This window comes from Cololabis saira, chromosome 14 (genome assembly GCF_033807715.1).
Source record: "Cololabis saira isolate AMF1-May2022 chromosome 14, fColSai1.1, whole genome shotgun sequence".
Lineage (NCBI taxonomy): Eukaryota > Metazoa > Chordata > Actinopteri > Beloniformes > Belonidae > Cololabis > Cololabis saira.
Window position 1 is genome coordinate 30,135,691 of NC_084600.1, and position 20,775 is coordinate 30,156,465.

The window sequence follows — 20,775 nt, forward strand, 5'->3', positions numbered from 1 at the left end:
CACTTGAAACATCGGTAGGTAACATAGGTGAACTTCCTCGGTGCACAACGTGGATGGAAACTCGCAGTCGCACATTCAGTATCCGGAGTGCAGTGATGCTGCTTTACGGTTCCGGATCAAGCAGTTGTGAACAGAATGCAGTCCCTCCTCCTGCAGTCTTACCCATGTGTTTACAGTTTCTCCTTGTATGAAAAAGCTCCGTGGACATGCGTTGGAGTTCCATATATGTTCCCGCTGCGACATCTTGGTGCTTGGTGACACGTGCTTCACTCCCAGCAGACCGGATTTATCTCAAAAAGCCTTCCGAGCTCTTATGTTTTATGCGCTTGTGAAACCACGTTCCCCAGAGACATTGTTTGTTGTTCCTCTGCATTTTACTCATTCTTAACTTTCTCAATGTCTATTGTTCAGTCTGTCTGGAGAGAGATGTTGTTCTGAGCTGATAGAAAGAAAGAAACAAACCCTCAATCAGCTACTTTCACATGTAAAAAACGTCATGGTGATGCATCCTCACAGATGTTTACATCTGCCAGAATTAGTTGCAGAAATCTTTTCAAGGTTCACAGCATGTCCTTGGTCTTCCCCATGACCTCCTCACAATTGGGCATGCCCTAAACACCTGCCAAGGGGCACCCTCACCGGATGCCCAAACCACCTCATCTGGCTCATCTCGATGTGGGGGAGCAGCGCTCTACTCTGAGTCCCGCCGGATGACGGAACTTCTCTTGTGTTTAAAGACCAGTCCATCCATCCGCTTGGATTCATGGTCTTATAGACCAGACTAAGAGCGATTCTTGACCCATTATTGATATAAGAAAGCAAGGTCTCTTGTCTAGGCGTGGGTTACCGGGTCCCCACTCTGAAACCAGGCCACATATAACATGTTTCTGACATGGAAATTAACCTCATATAATCTTATAATCATAAGATCATCATATAATCTTAACAATGCTGAGCAGCCGCCAGGTTGCTCAGCTGGATGAGCAGTTGCGGGTCTGGATTCGAGTCCCGGTCTCTGACCATCTCTCTCAGGCCATGTTTCCTCTACTTTAAATGAAAGCCACTACCGCAAAAAACATTTTCATTATCATTTATTTTTTTAAATAATATAAGGCACTTAGCCTGACAGCAGTTCCAGTTCTCTTGAAGTCTGTTCAGTTGAAGCCATGTCCTGCTGTTTTTTTCCCCCCTGAACTGTGCTTAAGGAACATGTTTTCATTGGTGAATAGTTCACAGTGGGCGGTGGGGGTGTGTGGCTTTATGGGGCATTGCTACTGGGTGGAAAATTGATGTTACAGATTTTACAGGAGGCAATCCTGAGGTGATTTCGGGTATGGGGTCCTCAGTTCCACCTTCTGCCCGTGCACAAGTGCTCGAAGGCCTGTCTAATCAGCCACCGCCGCAGCCCCGAGTGAGCCCTGCCAGAAACTGAGTGATTACAATGTTTACTCCTCATTCCACAGACCCACTGTGAGCTCTTATGGGTCTGCACTGCTATTTTTGCACGCCCTTGCCCTATCGGACTACTGTGAAGGATTGCGTCGGCTGCTTGTAGCATGTGGCATTTCCTTCCATCTGTTGCCCGCATGCTCAGCCAGTTGCAAGGCAGGTCGACCCCAGCAACCCCCCCTCCCCTCCCCTCCCTTTGACAGCGTGGGCTGCACCATTCCTCCTCAGCCATGCCTCGTTAATGACTCTCCTGCTCCAAAAGATATCAGGATCAGCTCCAAGGCACTCCGGCAGGTCTGGCACGCCCATCCCCAGCTGTCGCCCTAAACAACTACAAGCCAAATTATTGCAGACACACCGGCAGGCCTCAGATTTTACATTGTACTTCTCCTCCATAAAAGAGGAACACATTTTCCCCAAAGTAGCCCAATCCCATCACTTTAGAGGATGGCTGATCCTGACAACATGAAGCAGGACTCAGATTAAATTTGACTGGATTATACTGGTGTTTGGAAGTTTCATCTTTTGAACGTGTTACTACACTTTAGAGCAGTGATTCTTAACCATAGGGCCGCGGCCCAAGTGTGGGCCGCGAGCGCCATCTAGTGGGCCGCGAAAAATATTCAGTTTTGTACGTGTGGGCCGCGAGGGCCGCGTGACTGCATAGCAACTCCCAACCAAATGAGGAGTAGAAGACCCTCAGCTAGCTGTACGTGTAATAGTAAGAGAAATGGTGTGTATTTACAGAGAAAATCCTTCATTTTGCACAGAGTACGTTTAGATCCGCCAGGATCAGGGATCGATTACTTGGGTCTGCGCCCAGAGCGAGCGAGGGCGGCGTGATCATTTATCCTGACGCGTCCCCGCGGCCGGGGAGGTCGGTGCCGCTCGGGCGGCTCCGTCGTTACTGCTGAAGGATTGTAGATGTAGATGTGTCTGCTGGACTGTTGTTCGGGCTCGCAAAAGCATCGGAAAGTGACACGGCTGCAGCGGCCAGAGACTTTCGGGCTTTGCCCGTCTCAGCTGATCAGGCTCGGATGAAATCCGACACGCGCAGTCCTGACAATTTATTAATGTAAATAAAACTTAGTAAATTACTTAGTAAGTAATTAGCTTGACTCTTACAGAGATGAGAAGCGTAACGGGTGGAAAGGAAAGTTCAACCCGGAATGGACCGATTCATCCTGGTTCAATCTTCCCACTGGGACAAAACCAGTGTCTCATACGTTCAGACACCGTGGCGTTCAAAGTGCGAAAGTGAAACGCCACTGAAACAAAACACAAAGTTTTTCATCAAACATATCCACTCAAGTCTGAACTGAAGTCACAGAAAATAAACTGACCATCTAAAAACATGTTTGGGTCCACATAGCTGTGAAGCAGCTTTCTCCACAGTGAACATAATTAAAACTAAATATCGTTTCAGGCTCATCAATGAGCACCTCCACATGCATATGAGAACCTGACACCATCCAGCCCAGATTTACAGTCCTGGCAGGAGAAATTAGAGCTCAGTTCTCTCACTGAACGACAGAAAGTGGGGGCATAAGATTAAGGGGAAGAAAGAGAAACTGCAAAACTGTTCAATTGTTAAGATGTGTTTATATTCATTTATTATAAAAATGTGTTGAGACAATTAACAAAGAAAAGGGGAAATTCAAACTGCTGGTAGAGAAATAAAATAAGATAGCATTTGAAAAATAAAATAAAATCTACTTTATTTTTAAGAGAAAAAAATATGTGTAATTCAAGTTACACATGTTAATGGGCAAATATGTACTTTTTTAATATAACAGTCAGATGCAGATGTTGATACAACTATGAGGCTACTTGAATATATATATATATATATATATATATATATATATATATATATATATATATATATATATATATATATATATATATTTATTATGATGTTCTGGACCTTCACTTGAGTAAATTTTCTCTAAATGGACCTCTTAAAGTTGAATACCCCTGCTATACAGTGTTAATATTTAACGGGCCCCGGGCCACTCTCTACTGAAAAAATTGGGCCCCAAGGTCAGAAAGGTTAAGAACCCCTGCTTTAGAGAACCAGGAAATGTTAAACACATTAATGAATGGAACCACACACATGTATTTTGCAAACAAACAAGGAGCTTGTCATTATAATCCTCATAATGACAAAAAGCTGATCCAACATTGTTCCGACATGCACAGATGGTGGAAATGTGACATCAAATTACATCCAGTGCTTTTATCATGTGTGCATTAGAGGTAATTATTGTGTTATTATAATCCCCTTGCTCTTGTAATGTGCTGAAACTACTACAAGTAAATACATCACCGCTGCAGAGCGGGAGAATCACAGGGCTTGTTCCTTCTGCAAGTCATACAAATCTGTTTTGACACTTTACAGCCGTGTAAAATTGAAATGTCCTTTTCTTCTTAACAGATTAGCGTAATCGCTCTGTTTTTTACCGTTGTGGCTGAGAGTGTACAAAGTTTTCTTAATCTGACCCAACGGTTCAGTGGGAACGCCGGCGTCCCGCATACACCTACAAGACTAAGCCTCTAAAAACAAATCCAAGATTTTCTTTAAAGACGATAAGGCAAGCCATGAAACATATCTCAAATTTCATATTTTTAGCATTTGATAAGCTAAAATCCTTCAACAGTGACGATAATAAAATACTCTTATCAGTGGCACGCAAATGTCTTTAGGGGTTTATCTTCCTGCATGTTTCTCTCAGGTTGTTGCTGGGATATACAATATCTACAGACAACAGGTATGTCTATTCAAACTTGGATTACTGTGGATAAAAAGGAGCCGCTGCTATTGGGGTTTTCTGAGGGATTCAGGTGATATAACATCTGCCAGATGTGCTCACCCAAGAATGAACAGACAGAGAAAAGAGCATGCCTGCCAGCGTGTGCTGTGGAAGCGCAGCACAGATCACCCCCTTTTCCTCCGAGCGTGGGCGTAGACTTTAATTGCATGGGGGCTAATATCAAGTTAATGAAAAAAAAAAAAAAGGTGCCAGGGGGCTCTGCAGACAGGAAACTTGTACATGACAGCAGCTTAGGCAGGGAGGCTTCAAACGCTAACATGAGAAACAGCTGCTGAGCAGGGCACCGAGCTTGTGTTAGTCCTTCTCTAACATTCACTACATGACATCAAGTGCTAAATGCTGCAATTCAATTGTTTTTCTGTCACATCTGGTGCCAAAACATTCACTCCTAATTAGTTTCTTTTGCATAACAACAATAAGTTGGCACAGTTGTTGGAATATTTAGTATAAACTTGGAGATGCTTATAATGTAGTAAATATGCCGAAAGAAAGCGTGTTTTCTCGACCAAACAAAGCCAAAAAAGGAAAGACACGTTTATTTAGCTTAATTCATGTCCATAACAGCGTTCAACATAGGTAAGAACAGTGATGAAATAAATAGATATATAAAATTGATATGTAGGTACATAAGAACTCAAAATGGCAGTTAAATATACCAATTTAAAAGTCTTTGTCACCAGCTGTCTTCAAACTTTTTTCAAACAGCGACGAACACAGTGACGTATTCAAAGAAACCGAAATGGGTCAACGGGAGAGGGAGTTGTGTAGAAGAGTAAATTAAAATTTCCAAAACAGCGACTAAATCGAACTTGCAAAGGAGTGATTTGAGTGCCGTCTTCAGTTCAAATCTCGAAGACAAAGTCTGACTTTCTGCCAGCGCCTAAGCAGATTCAAACATCTATGCGGTTTACTTCCAGATTATGTCGCCATTCTGTTGTCGATGTTCCTGCAAACCAAATTTAAATTTGCTGGTCCTTTCTGGTATTTCTAAATTTCTCGGCCATGTCTTTCTAGTTTGAATTTTTAATTTTAATTCTCCTGATTACAGATTATGCAAGTGTCTGAAACTCTTGCCTTCGATTTGAAAATGATGGTGCCAGATTAATTGTTCCAAAATCTCCCATTAGACCAACTTTTCTTTGTTGCGTTGATTTTAGGATGACATTTGCATACATACATGTCTCTGTTTTAACTATCTGGATCAGGTTTTACATGGTGTGAAAGGCATCTTCCCCAGATCACCTGGTTGATTGAGTTTCACCTGCATATTGAGGGATAGAAAGCCGGAATGAAAAGCATTTGTTGTACCACGAGTGGTTTTTGTCATTCCTTCCATTGAATCTAATTTATCTAACAGAGAGGAACGATTTTGTAAGAATTAACCTTTTTGTTTTCAAAACCGCTTATGGTTACTATGGTACTATCTCTGCACAAACAGTGAGGCTAATGAATCCTCTCAGAACCTGTTTTTGGAGGGGAGTTTACACAATCCCAGCTGCTTAGTCAGCATTCTTGTGAATATAATCTACTTTAATCTGTCTGTTAGGAAAAAAAAATCAATTACTCATCCCTATCTGCTTCTTTCCTCCACAATATTTATACAACTCCCTGTTTCGTTCCCATTTTTTATAACTACGTGGCAACCAACAGTGCTTGATTCCTTATTCCCATAGATTCTTGGAAAAAGCAGTGCTGAGTAACTTGATGGCGGCAGTGTGAAGCAGTCCTCTCGCGCTTTGTTTACGTGTGAATGTGAGCTCTGAGGCTGGCTGGATCTGAGCTGATAGCCTGCACCATATGGCGCATCCGGGCAAACTGTTGGAAATTAATGTATTGGGGAATTCACTCTGCTGCCATCTTGCGAGGCGGTGAGTGGGGGCGCAAGCTCGGATGTTGGATTGCCAGTCACACCCACATTCATCACGCGAAGCCCGGTGTCTGCATCTAATCAGATCTCCGCTGAGAGCCCCACCTAAACTTAATTATAGGCCAGAGTCTTGACGTTTTACTAGCGCTCTGTCCCACTTAACCAACCTTTCACCACCTGCCCCTGTAAAAGTATCCTCTGCTATAATGTTTATTTATGTGTTTATTGGCTTTGAGCGATTAAGGAAGTACTATATCTTCCTCTCTCCCGCTCCACCTCTACGCTACCCGACAATTTCTGTCCCATAAAAGGGCATGACCTGTGAGGCAGAGGAGGGCTGGAGGAGGCTGCTGCGATGGAAAAACCCTGGCACGAACTTCGTGCCCAACATCTTTTCGTCTGACTAATTAAAAGATACGACATCATACCACAAATACCAAAGAAAACACAACCCCGGTTCCTTAAAAGTTAGTATGACTTGCATGCAAATCCCATAAACCAGTATTTTATGCACAGGAAACACATCAGATGTTGGAAGAAAGATGTTTTACCATTTCGTTAAAAAAACTATTGGCTCAGTTTTAATTGTCTGGCAGCAGTGTGACACAAAATAAAAGGTTGGAAAAGTTAGTGATGCTGCAAAAACAGGAATCTTGAAAATGTGAAAGGATTTTACATTTGAGTTACCCGGTGTTAAAAGCTGAATATCATCTGCAGTACATGAGATGATTTAAAAAATCATAACAAAGATTTTAGGGACATCTCTGAGACGAAGCTGCCCCTTATCTTTAAGCCCTCAAGTGGCACTGCATCTAAAAACTGACATGGTTGTGTCATGGAAAGCTCTGCGTGGACACAGGGTGGCCTTAGAAACGCCGCTTCAAGAACGCAGTTTGCCCTGGCATCCACTAATGCAGATTAAACATCGACCACACAAAGACCCCATTTGTGAACATGAGGTCAGACCATGGACGTCATGTCCTTTCAATCCAGGTCCTCAAGATCCAGTGCCCGGGGTATTTTAGATGTTTCTCTGGTCCAACACACCTGATTCAAATGACTGGATCACCCTCTGCTTGTCGAGGTCTAAACAAGTCCATCAATGACGCATATACAAGCGGCCGAGATGAGTTTCCTCCGCAGGGGGGCTGGACGCTCCCTTAGAGATAGGGTGAGGAGTTCGGTCACCCGGGAGGAGCTCGGAGTCGAGCCGCTGCTCCTTCACATTGAGAGGAGTCAGCTGAGGTGGCTTGGACATCTGTATCGGATCCTCCTGGACGCCTCCCTAGGGAGGTGTTCCAGGCATGTCCCTCCTCCCTAGGGAGGTGTTCCAGGCATGTCCCTCCTCCCTAGGGAGGTGTTCCAGGCATGTCCCACCGGGAGGAGACCCCGGGGAAGACCCAGGACACGCTGGAGAGACTATGTCTCTCTGCTGGCCTGGGAAATCCTCGGACTCCCCTCGGAAGAGCTGGAGGAAGTGTCTGGGGTGAAGGAAGTCTGGGCATCTCTGATGAGGCTGCTGCTCCCGTGACCAGGTTTCGGATAAGCGGCGGAAAATGGATGGATGGATGGATGGGTTGTAAGCGCCTGATAATTTCTGTTGTTTTGTTATTTACTCTGGTCTGACAATTTTTTGCTGAACTGCTTCTGAACTGAGGGTACTTTCTGGAGAGTTTCAGTAAGAAGTCTGTCTTCAAAAATTCTCTGAATGTCTGTGAACGCACCCTTGGGATTTTTTCAAATATTAAAAGGGACCAACTTTATATTTCCATTCACAACTTTTTTTTTTTTTTTTTTTTAACTCTCAGTTTGCTTTGGGCTTTTCAGCACAAGAGCTCAGCAGTCTGGAAAACACAGTTGGGTCTTTCGATTGAACTGAATTTCACAGAAATGCATTAGACTCATTAATTCGCTGTCATCGGAAGGTCCCTGACGAGGCGCGCCAGCTTTTCCCAGATAATGCCACGGATTCAGCTAAAATATGATGATGCCCCGTCCGGCTCGGTGCCGGCATGGGAAAAGAGCGTGTAATCAGTTGCTCGTGCAGGGCTGTCAACTGGAATAAGGAGGAAAAAGACAGTTGCCGTCATGCTGAAATGTGATTTATTAGCAGCGTAAGGGAGGAACTTTGACTGATTTCTGACAGACTGCTGACTCAGCAATCTTTAATGCAGTAATTGGGGTAACTTGACTGTTTTATGTCTTGGGCTTTTGCTGCTTTATGTAGTTCATCATTAACACACTTACTCTTACTCTCATGATTATTTTCTAAATCTCATGCGCACATGCAACAATTTCAACGGCGGGTGTTCCTTGATGACAAAAAGCTTCCTCATCCTCCTGCATTGTCCTAATAGGAAGAAAATGACACATGTTGCTCAGTTTATATTTGAAAAATGGCGTTTTTCCGTTGCACTTAAGAGATTTTTCTACGGCTGCCTCCTCAATTATCTGATCCACATTTGAATTTTCACACAAACGTGGCAACAAATCTACTTCTGTTTGCTCCGGTGGCACTCATCTTCCTCTGCTTCCTCTTCAGCAGCGCTGCCGCGGCCTTCTGCCTTTAGTGCGCAGAGAGCTGCAGTTTGCACGAGGAAATTTGAGCGAATGATGGCCTCGAAATGGATGTGTTTTTGTCTGACTCATGGAGGGAATGGTGGCTTTTTTCATTTCAGTCCAATTCTTTTTTGTGGAGCTGCTGAAAGCCTTGACATCTTTATTTTTGGAGGAGTAATTTCCTGATCCGTAAGAACACAATACAGAACTTGAGGAAATTGCTTGCATTTGATGTGCATTCGCGTTCAACAGAATGTGATGAACATCCTCAGTTTGGTTTCTGCAGATAACAGCGGCTGTTCTGAAAATTGCCTGAATGCAACGTCTCAAATGTTACTCTGGGTTTTTTTTCTCTTCTTTTGTTGTTTTATCTTCTTTTTTGAGGTGTTTAAGAAACTTCGGGACTCCAACTCGCCTACAAAAAGTAAAACCCTTTCAGAACTGTAATGCTGTAGATCCAAACCAGCTGAAGTATTCAGTTTATGAATCTCGACAGTTATTGATCCTGACAGTTAAGGGGAAAAGCGCCGGATGCCAGACGCGACATCCACTCCCCCAGGGCCGTTCGTGGGAGACGCAGACGACACCTGAAGTCCTTTGAAGGTGCATGTGTGGGAATGTCGAGGATGGTTCCCGCTTCAAAAAATCTATCCCAGAGTACTGGAGCCACGCTGGAAAAGAAATAAGAATTATTTTCTCTGGTTCAATAATTTGAAAAGGTGTTTGCACATATTTGACTTTGTCTGGCTTTGTATTTGATCCAAAACAGGACACAGCACTCATGATATTTAAAGAAGACTTTCAGTTTAAATTTATAGCGGCAAAAACAAACTTTTGAGGATTTTACCTCAGAAACTCCCCCTACAGGTGTGGAGGTTGACTCATTTCTCTAGATCGGTCCTAGATGTGCTCGTCTTCGATGCCTTACGTGGTCCCTCCCTCATTTCCTGTTCTCCCATCGCTCACTCGAGTCTCCTCCGTCAACCTGAAACTGAACAAATTTAATGTTGCAGGAAAAAAAAGGAAGAAATGGCAACCGCTTGCTTACTGTTACTTTAATTTATCTCTAGGTAATTCATGCATTAAAACGCCTGTAAATTTGTGACTGAGAAGGGAAGAAGGAAACAAGTTAAATTAGAGAGTCGGCGAGCTGGTAATTGAACATCACCCCGAGCTTATCGCTGTCCTTTGAGCTCAGGTTGAAGTCAGGACGCTGACAGCCTATTTTTAAGTCGTCACTGATGGATTGAAGTGACTGACTTTAGAAAAGTAATTTCTGAAAGCTCGTGTGGAGGATTGTTTCATAAATTAACGAGTCCGTCTCGCTGCTTTGCCAACAAAAATCCATCAGTTGTGACAGAATATAAAAAATGAACCTTACTTAATCAAACTGCATTCACTGAACTGCCAATCCTCAGCTTTCAATTATCTGTCAGCGCCTGGGAGCCTGAGGATTTTTTTTCTTCTTTTGTACCACCTGACCCGGTCCTTCGAAACATTTGTCGTCTTTTCAACTCGCAGTGGTCGTCCACAGTTCATGCCGGTGATGTTTCTCCGCCGCCATCACACATCTTCCTCCTCCTACGCTAATGACGATAAACAGACGATTCAAGTCTTCCCCGGTTTTTAGGACCTGGCTCGGGGGCCGAAGCCCACAAACCCTCGCTGGCTGAGAGTGTGCAGTTTTTTGTGTTTTCTTTTTCTTTTTTTTCTCCGGGGGCTGAAGGGGTCCATGATAAACAGTGAAAATGACTCCCCGCCTCAGAGGACGACCAAAGCAAAATGAGCTGACAATACTCATTTTCACCATTTCAAGTTTAGATTGCCGTGATTTCAGTAATGATTTTTCCCTCAGCTGCGGGAAAGTAATTAAGCCTAATGCAACAAATGATAGAAACTTCAAACAAGCGTGCTCCCGGGCGTTCATTTTAATACTTTTGTTTTAGATACAGGTGAATGCCTCGTTATCGCGACTGTTTCCTTATTAATGAGATAAATTGCACGGATGCGTTATCCAGTCCAGAGTCTTGTCTGCCCAGGCCGTCCTCCTGAAACCCTTCATGTCCCAGCGGTTCCTGTAATCAGGCGCTTTTTTCTAATATATACTAGTCATTGATTTTGAATGCACTCTTTTTCTACGTATTGTGATGAAAAGACAAAATGAAAGCCACTCGAAGTCCAGAACTAATAGGATCAGAATGCTGCTGCACGCTACATGAGGATAAGAGCCTGCAATGATTGAATTTAAGCGATAAATCAAAATGTACTCTCAAAGCTGTTGCCGAGGGTGGAAAGCGGCCATCTCGCCAACCATCGATCACCCCCACCCCCTCGGTCACGATGTGTGTTAAAATCATTGCAGTTCTTAATTATGACCTTTTAAACATGTATCAGGAGACTATTCAGCATATTCTGCTAAAGTAAAACTGCACCTTTTGTTCCCACCTGATCGTTTCCGTCTGTCAACAGCCGCCATGCTGTTCTCTGGTTCCTGCTCGCAGTCAGGAGGGTTGCTGTTTTTGGTTTGCATACTTGGTAGCCAGTCCAGCACTTCTGCTGCTCTCTCTCATGTGTGGCGCTGTTGTTTGGCCAGGTCTAGCTGCACCCCACCCCCCACCCGCCAGCCCCCGCCCCATCGAACAGAAGGAAGCCAAGAAACATGTGCTGTGGAGTGAGGTTACATTTTTGGGCCCTATGCCTCCGTGCAGGTCCACATATTTTCCTTTGGTGTTTATTGAACTTTGCTTTAGCACATGATCACTCCAGGTCACAGTCTATCAAACCTATTCAAAGCCAATAAATCCAAAAATAGTCAGTGCTGGTCTCTATATAACCTCTCCCTACATAAATTCACGTGCAACAGTTAGTGTTCTGTTTTTTTTATCTTCTGTCTTTGCAAGAACATAATAAAAATCATCCTTTCGCAGTATATATAAGGGTGTCTACTGTGCCAATATTTATCTGACTGAAATGAAGCCAAAAAGAGGAAAATAATGATGGCCATAATAAGTACCCGGTACTGCTCCCAGGGAGCAGGCGTGGGGCGTCAGGTGCTGCTAATCATCGGCCCTGGATAATTATCAGGAAATGGTTGTAAAACCGTCCCCCAAATAACTTGGAGTTCAAATAGAAAGCTTTCAAGGCAGTCGCCAGTCTTCCCAATATCTCAAAGTTCCATCTCAGACCACGCAGGCGTCACCGCGCACGTTGAAGTCCACGATAAGCTGTTCGGAAGAAGACTGATGAAGAAGAATGGCTTGTTTGGAAAACTGCCAGGAGAGAAGCTCTTCAGTCCATAAAGAAGATGGAAACCCGACCGACGTTCACAAAACTGGAGCCGTGTCTTATGGGCAGATGAGACCAGCGTGGAGTCCTTAAATAGTCCTTAAATAGCTGCTGCCAAGCACACAGGTGGAGGAGGTTGATCATTTGTGGTGGTTTTGCGGCGACAGGAACTGGGCAGCTTGTAGACACTGAGTGGACCGCAAACTCTGGGTATACTACCACACATGGAGGTAAATGTGAGGCCGTGTTTCTTACGGGACAATGATGCAGAGCTCACCAGCCAATCTGTAGTGGAAAAGCAGAAAAACGAGTGAACCGAGGTTTGAAACAACCTCGTCCAAGTCCAGACCTCCACTCAACGGCAATGCTCTGGTGGGAACTGTAGAGGGTCATGTAGAAGTGACTGTCCAAAAACCCTGAATGGAAAGAAGAACGGGCCAGAGGCTGTTGAGGTCGTACGGGAAGCGACTACGTCAGCATGTCAACCCCAAACGTGGATCTAAAAGCTGCAAAATTATGGAGATCTAAATTATATACTGTAGTTTTACCTGCATAAAAAAAGCATGCTTTTGTTTGCCTGAGGTTGTGTTTACCTAAAAGTAAGACACAGACACACTCCCACCAAAACCCCCAAAAAATAAAGAAAGAAAGAGGGAAAAAAACTGGATTAAAAGACTGGATAACCTCTAGCACCTCCTGTCGGGGGGCCTCGTTGAACCCCGTTGATGTCCGCGGCCTTTCCCTCCAAATCTCGCCTGCTTTTGTCTAGACAGCTGTGCACTGCTGCCGTCTTTGTGCTCCTATCCCCGTAGAAGAAGAGGAGGGGAGCGACCCCATATGCTACCAGCTGGGGGACACGTTTACTCCTACTGCTCGAAACCCAACCCACAGAAGAGGACGGGAAGGCTACCTCAGCTGCTGCCCTAACTGAATTAAAGGCACTTGTGAGCAAATTGACTTATCGGTTATACGATGTACGAAAATGCTTCCTGCCATTAGGAGGAGTACCCGTTACAGCAGTGTATTGGTAACAAGGAGCTGTACATTAACTTCCCCCATGGTACAATTTCTTGTCTTAAACTTTTCTTTTAGGCTCCCCTAAAGCTCAAATTAAATCCACTAAGAGCAGATCTCCATATAAGGTGGCGTGGGCCTGTTTGTTACGCAGAAAGAAAAGGGCCAGCTGCACCAGCCGCTCTCTTTTCAAGAGGGGTGCTTTATGGTTGACATGCCTTTAATTTATTTCCCCACGTGGGCCCCTGAAGGAGCGTATGAACCTGAGACACATGGTGTGAATATCCTCCCAGCGAAGGATTTAAAGCCTTTCCCGCTCATGGCTGCAGAAGAAAAGCACATTAGGTGGTTTGACCAGGTCAAGGACAAAGTCTAAAACAGGTTAAATCAAATCAGACCTGAGAGGAGAGCAGCCGTACGGTGAGCTGGGCCTTTTTCATTCCAGTTCCTCACAGATTAGCACATTGCTTTGTTTGCAGCAACTCTCTACTCTATTGCCTCAATTAAAAAAATCTTTGTTTTTTTTTTTTAAACACAATTGCACAATATTACAACTCAGTTCTGCAAAAGTAATTCATGAGAAATCATTTCTTGTTTCTTTTCAAAAATACACATATTCAAGGTCTAATTTCACTCTTTCTGAAGCAGAAAAACTCCCTTCCAGCCCATAATAAACCTGTTTCCAAACCATCCCTATTGTTTCCTGATCTGGTTGGGTTCACGTACAAAAGATGCGTGGTGGGGGAAAGTATGCGGTTTAGATTAATAGGCGCAATTTTGTTCTGATTAGGGATACGGTGCCAGAATCAGCCTCAGCCGGAGCCCGGCGAGGTTTCTGCACGTTGTTCTAACAATGCAGAACATTGTGACTCTAAAACAGTCCAACTGTTCAATTTTTGTTTCTCCTTCTGACTCAACAATATCAGTGTTCCCTGATCTCAGCAGTTACTTTGATAGGAGGCATGTTTTTCATACAGAACAGCAGTCATGAAACACTGGAACCTGCCTTTGTTCCTCGGGATTAAAGGTTCTGCTTCTGTATTACATATTTATATTTGGATTGTCAGAAAGATTTAAACCTCATTCATTTATTGGGCCTCATGATTTTGTCAGCTGTATCTGTTTGTTTGAGAACTAAATCAAAGTATGCACAGTGGATGAAGCCATAGATGTTCTGATCAAACCCGATCCCCCTGCTGCGTCATGCATTTTTAATGGCTGAAATAGAAACCTGTGTTGTTTCACAGCGACAGACATGGGGAAAATATTAAATAGAAACTTTTATTAATAATCCAGCATAGATGTGCTCATTTCTGCAGACTTAAAGGAAGAAAATGAAAAGTTTCTGCGTGTGACGGGTCACATGGCAACGTCGAGGACGGAGGCGTCGCTGTATAGTGGTATGGATTATTCCCGCTCTTGCTCATGTATATGGTGTTGGCACTCATGGGGATTAGTTGCGCCTGAAATACCAAACCGCAGACCGACATCTGTTAAGTATTGAACTATTTTAGGGGAGATTTTCCTTCCTCGCCACCAAGGAGACTGTAAAGTACCTCAAAAAATTCCGAGACCCCAACTGTCTGTGTCCAGCGACTACTGGAAAATTACCCTTCAGCCCGTCAAATCTGGCACCACTGACAGGTGACATAATGCTTTCATTAGAGCGCACAGAAGCTGGGCCTAGCGTCGGCCCGGCCTTGGCAGAACAAGCGAACAAACATCGAGCGCGGATCCGCACAGGCTTTTGTTGTTGCGAGGGGCAGGATCGGGCCGCTGCAATAATTTACATGTATATTGAAAGTGCAGCAGCGGCTTGAATGCAGAATCCACCGAGGAGCACAGCGTCTTCACACTGCCTCGAGCCGAGGCCACCTGTGAGCACGCTCGGCAGCAGCTCGCGTCCCTGGAAGGACGAGAGAGTCCCGGCTTTGATGTGCACGCTTACACGCTGCAGTCGCCGCCTGCTCTCGCTGGACCCGCCGTCTTTCCAGCTGAACCCTGGCTGGGTCAAACAGATTCCGCTGCATCTGAACTGCAGCCGTGGAGTTTGGTTTTACATTTTACATTTTCTTCAACCTCCTCCATATCTTTCCAGCTGTGTGTACAAAGGGGGGGGGGCTATTTCGCACCAGACCTGAAGAAGTTAGTGGTTTTTATATTAAGCCTGACTGAACCCCCGGAGAAAACTGCCTGAGAGGCTTCGTAGTGTTAAGAGTTTAACAGATGTCCTGATAGAAATTAGATACATGTCTGCTGACCTGGACCTGCAGACTTGGCTGGGAGTTGGGAGGTTACACCGAGCGAGGTGCAGCTTCACTTCATACGGAGCAGAAGTGATTGATTTAGGTTTCCATGCCTTTTAAAGCATCGGATCCAGAGGTCAAGGGGTCATCCATGTGACAGATGGGAATCTCATCCCTATTGTGTTTCACTGAGAGAGGCAGAGTCATCGTCAGTCTCCCCGCCTGGCCGGCCATACTCCCTCACTTACAGAAACCCCCATCCTGCGAACTGGGCCCGGTTCTCTTCCCACTTGCAGCTATTTCCGCCGGTACAGAATGTACCGGACCAATCATAAAGCTTCAGGGATTTACTTAATGCGATGACTTTTACAGGTGTGTCCAAGAGCTGCTATTCACAACAACCAAGACGCCCGCAGAATCACTGAAGCAGTTTTTTTTTGCTGCAACAAATCATCAACCAAGGGATCGAAATCCCCCTGGTGACAGGACACCAGAACTCCATCCATCTTCATCCAGTAAGCTATTGTCATGGCGGTCTAAAGCCAGCCTACTGAAGGACAACTGCAGCCGGTTTGATCCCAACCGCCAAGATCTTTCTGGGTATTCTCTGGAGATGACATTGTCAGAGTTTCCTGTGGCACCAGGTGCGTTTAGAGTGACGGTATCTGGTCATCTGCGTTTTGAAGCTGCACTGATCTCAGGAAACGTAGTTGCTTTTGTCGATTGTTACGTTGAATAGTGACGGTCTGACAAAATAAGGTTAAAAATGCCAAAAATTCCCGAAATACATGAGGTATTTGTTGAACTTTACTCGCCTCCAACTTGCCCGTAACAAGTACTTGCAGAAGTTGTCTCCAGTGCTTTAGCATCCCTGTTTTTTCCTTTCAGACAGTTTTGTGGTCGTCCATCTTGGCTGTGTTTGAGGGTGAGGTGTTTTGCACGACTTCCTGTGTCCATAGTCGGCAGGCTGTGAAGGGAATATTTTAGTGTGTTCATATCACAGCGCTGCACGAAATACAGGGACAGAACCGTTAAATCTTTGATGACTTTTTTTTTTATCTTCATGTGTGGTCTGACATTTTGAAAATCTTTTGGGAGGGGCCAGCCTTAAGCTCTCTTCCTTATGCAGCCTTGCTATTTTAGGCTGTCCTGATTTTCCTGGATCCTCTCTGGACTGGACCAGAAGACTGTCGGTGGGCCATGCACCTTCCCCGCTCCGTCATTTTGCACATACGTATAAAACAAAACAACAAATATTTCACAGCTGTGTAGCATAGATCCTTATGAAGTTTGGCAGCGAAAGTAAAAGTGAAGGAGGGGAGGGAGGCACGTGGATAGTCGTTCTTACTACAGACTGTCCAGACACAAATCTTTCTGTCATTTCAAATATATGAGACTTCAGTGTGCTGCATGAGATTTTATTAAGGATTTGTTCACTTGATTGGATGTAATGCTTTTACAGTGGCTCAGACCGGGCGAACGGCATCTTTTATTTTCCATCTGGAACTCTTTTAGGAAAACTGGCATATTTTTAGCCTCCTTTTCAAGGGTAGTCTGCCTCTTAAATTATTCATGTTGAAAATCGGTGCCTTATGCCATGTGTTATCTTAAAGTGTTTAGTCAAGAAATAGATTTTAGGACCAAGTCACAGCAATGTAACCATAATCTCCATGTGGACTTCAGAGGGGCGAGTATGCTGCTGGAGCGGACTCCCGGAGGCTTCCTTTCAAAGTCTTGCCCTTCTTGAAGGCTTTATGAAACAATAACAAATCAAGACACCAGAGAGGAGAACAGAGTTCCCATGACCGATAGCGCTTGTCACACTTAACCTCTTTGTCCTGACAGAGGATCTTCAAGCAGCATGTGAACCCATCCCGTGCTCAGAAACGATCTTCGTTCCCTCTTTTCTTGCTGGCATAATGCTAAGCGGCGGCCGTGTAAGAGCTGCCTCCGAGCCCGGAGGATGAGGGGTCGTCTGGAGGTCAGCATGGAAACCCGCAGAGCCCAAGGGCGCCAACAATCCCTGGGAAAGTGGCACAATAGGAGCCTTGGTCACTTGCGATGGATGGACAATGGCCTCAGTTGTCATCTCACCTTTGACCTACTGTATGGTACATTTAGCAGCAACCATTAAGACCCACAAATGAGCCACATGGATAATGTCTCCTTTCAAATGGTGACCTTAGAGTCAAACTCGTGGGCCTGTTTAAGTAAGTGTGCAATGTTGTTGGGGTTCCTTGTGTTTGAGGTGAACACATTTGTGCTGCGAGTCGGAGTGGAGGATGCACTTGTTGGAAATTATACTTAAAATTAGTTCTAGGCCATAAACAGTCGACTCGAGCGCCAAAAAGATGGAGGAAGCTTCTCTCTTTCACAGTTTTGAGAGGCAGAATGAAAACAATGGAGTTTATGAGGGATAATAAACTAGATGGGTTTTTTTAACTTGGGGTGCTGGGAATGCAGTTGTGTCTGTCTGTTCTTTTTGTTGGATTTCACGGCTGCATTCAGACGGACGGCCCAAAGCTGATCTTTTTTTTTTTTTTAAGGCTTATTTGATCAGGATCCTCCTCACTGACCATTTACATCATTTATAGCTAGTGATAAGTGCCAATCTGTGTTCTTGCTGACGTTCACTAATCTGCTTGGTTGCTATGGTAACCTACATCCGTAGAACGGATGTAAAATAGCATGATGGTGGTGAACTGGCCTTTTTTTGCCGTCACATGTTATCACGCATTGGTGTGACTAATCAGCCGACTCTTAGATTTTAGACCCATTTCTGTAACGCTCTCCACTTGCTTGGCTACGGCAGCACTCGCTCATCACGGTTCATTCAGGCAACTCAACCCTCAATCTTTCTCTTTTTGCCCACTTTATTTGTCCACTTTATCACAAGTTTAATCACTCAAAACAAAGGAAAGTTAGTCTTTTTCACACTGAAGCTGTCAAATACTACTGAAATCACACTTCAGTGACTGTACTGTTCAGACTGAGACCCAATCTCTTGAAATCTCTGTGTTCCTGATCTGTTTTTCTGTCCTCTTTCCCCTCCTCTCAACCCCTAACTGATGGCGGCACATGGCAGCCCTTCCTGAGTCTGGTTCTGCCAGAGGTTTCTTCCTGTTAAAGGGGAGTTTTTTCTCTCCACAGTCGCTTGGTGCTTGCTCAAGGTGGGGGAGTTTTGATGCAGTCTGTTGGTTTCCTTAGCTAAGCCATCATTATTATTCTTATTTTTATTGGCCTTGTGTTACACTAATCTGAAACGAGTTCTATTCTTGAAGTGCTTTAAAAGTACATTTGTCAGGATTTGGCACTATATAAATAAAGCTGATCGGAACTGCAGTTGAAACCACGTCTGTAGTTGGTTTGAATCACCCATTCAGTTACTGAGCTGAAGGACCTGCCTCCGGACGCCACTGAGAAGACATGCAACCAGCGGGGTGTAGATTGGACGATAACCGGCCCGGCTGTGAATGGTTTGGTCGTTTCGGCTGTATCGGTGGGAATGGCTAGGAGTGAGAGGGGTGTCACAGCTGTGTTTTCCTGAGGTGAATGTGGAAGGCTGCTCAGATATTCCTCCTGGATAGGTTGCACTTGTGTTTGAGTTTCTTCAAGCCTCGTAGTCGGCCAAATGTCAGAGTCCAACATGAAGTTTGAGTCCCATTATTACAGGCTTATTTTTAGCCTGTAGTAAAGCACACTGGCATTTTGTGTGGTTTGACAAACACTTCACTTTAGGATCTACTCTGTCTTTCAAAGACACAGAGACCATTTTAGATGCGTTCATCTCCTCACACCTCGAACGCTGCAGCAGCTCCTTTAGTTGCCTCCACTGAAAAACCATTTCTAAGCTTCAGATAGTTTAAAATTCAGCTGCCAAACTTTTAACAAGAGCCTGTTCTCGCCTCCTTTTTCTCTGTCTACCAGAGTGATTTAGAATTGATTTTTAAGATTCTGCTATTGATGTTTAAAGCTGTTCATGGCCTTGCACCTTGTTTATCTGACCTTTTAGCACCATGTGAACCTGTACGTAGACCGAGATCTTCGAGGACTTTTCTTTATTTCAAAGGTATTTACGGTCAACAGCCAATAAACTGCAGAAGTGGCTGCCTGAAGAAATCCGGTCAGCAGAATTGCAGCCTTGCAGACATCATTTTGATTGGAGAGCTTTTTGTGAGTGCATCTGAGTCTGATTCCTGGTTTTTATTGGTTTTCTGGAAGACTGAAGATATCTAATAAACAGTGAGGAGGTTGACAGTTAGGATTGAAAAGAGAGTAATATATTTTTTGGATGTAAAAACACAATACGAGTCTAATAAGTGAGTGTTAGGTGCTTGGGTCCTGTCAATGCAAAACAACCCCAAATCATCACCCCTCCACCACCGTGCTTGACAATGGGTGTGAGGTGTTTCTACCCAATTACTGTGCCGTTCAGAAGCAGTTTTTTTAGCTTCAGTCGTACGTCCATGAGCAGGCTTTCCCAAAGACCCTAGACCGTATCCAGGGTGAAACCCTGCCTTTACCGCCAGAGTGCTGGGATAGGCTCCAGCTGGTCCCTGTTTTGAAAAAAGTGGGTATAGAAATAGATGTATGCATAGCTGATTGCGGGGGGCACTAAGAGAGGGGGTACTAGCTTTCGTTCACAACAGCAAACATTTCATTCATAATTTCTGAGCATACAAAGCTGTGGCAACCACCACGCCAGATGGGCTTTTTTTTTCTTGACGGTTTAAGCTGCAGTGGACTCATTTTTGTTGGTCAGAACTTCCCCCCGCAAGGGCTCGTTCACGGCTATCCAGAGTGGACAAAGAGGTAAAGTGCAACGGAAACACGAGATCTCTTACGTGATTTCTCATGCCTCACAGTGTGAGGTACAGAGCACAAACAGTATGCGAACATGCTTCACTTGAGAATTGTTAAAGCAGGGATGAACACAAGGCTTTTGGGCACTGATCCCAAATCAACAGGGCATATCAGAAGTGAAGGGAAAACAGCCAACAGCGAATATTCCAAGGATCTCAAGTGCCAAACTGGTGTGCAGTTTTGCTAGTGCTGAGACTACAAGAAAATAATTTTACTGCAAAGAAAATGTGTCTTTTTAGTGTCAGTGATCCTCAAATTCATCTCCTCTGGGCTGAGCTGAGCTTGCCAGCGGTGAGAGTTTCAGTGACTGCTGCTCAGTACAAATACATCATTGCTTTCATCCTTTAAAGCATTGTGATCCAAAGTGGCTGCTCATTGGTTGTGAAATTTATCTTGCTTTAGCAGGTGGTGAGAAGAATCTATACAAGAACGCCAGAGCCTATACCTAATTTTTCACACTTGTGTTTAAAATGGCAATCACATCTCGCCATTTCCGTTCTTTCTTTTGTGATACGCTCATGATTTAAAAAAATCCTTCCGGTTATTACTTGCTGTTTTCGCTGCATTTATTAAGTCTTTTGGGTGCTTCTTGCACATTTGACATGCATGATTAAGAGTCTGGCTCTTCCTGAGTTACCTCCTGCCACTAGACAAGTTC

General features: G+C 44.4%; 1 protein-coding gene and 1 long non-coding RNA gene across 15 annotated transcripts in view; one reads left to right on the top strand and one right to left on the bottom strand.

Annotated features, from left to right (window-relative positions):
- Nucleotides 1–20,775, top strand: part of ncam1a (neural cell adhesion molecule 1a) — a 383,668-nt gene that overhangs the window by 86,589 nt on the left and 276,304 nt on the right. The gene's annotated exons all lie outside the window — the stretch shown is intronic.
- On the bottom strand, nucleotides 8,266–11,260 carry LOC133459243 (uncharacterized). The gene is made up of 3 exons (XR_009784043.1): nucleotides 11,155–11,260; nucleotides 9,557–9,700; nucleotides 8,266–9,380 (listed from the first exon to the last, which is right to left on the bottom strand). It is a non-coding gene; the product is annotated as an uncharacterized LOC133459243 (long non-coding RNA).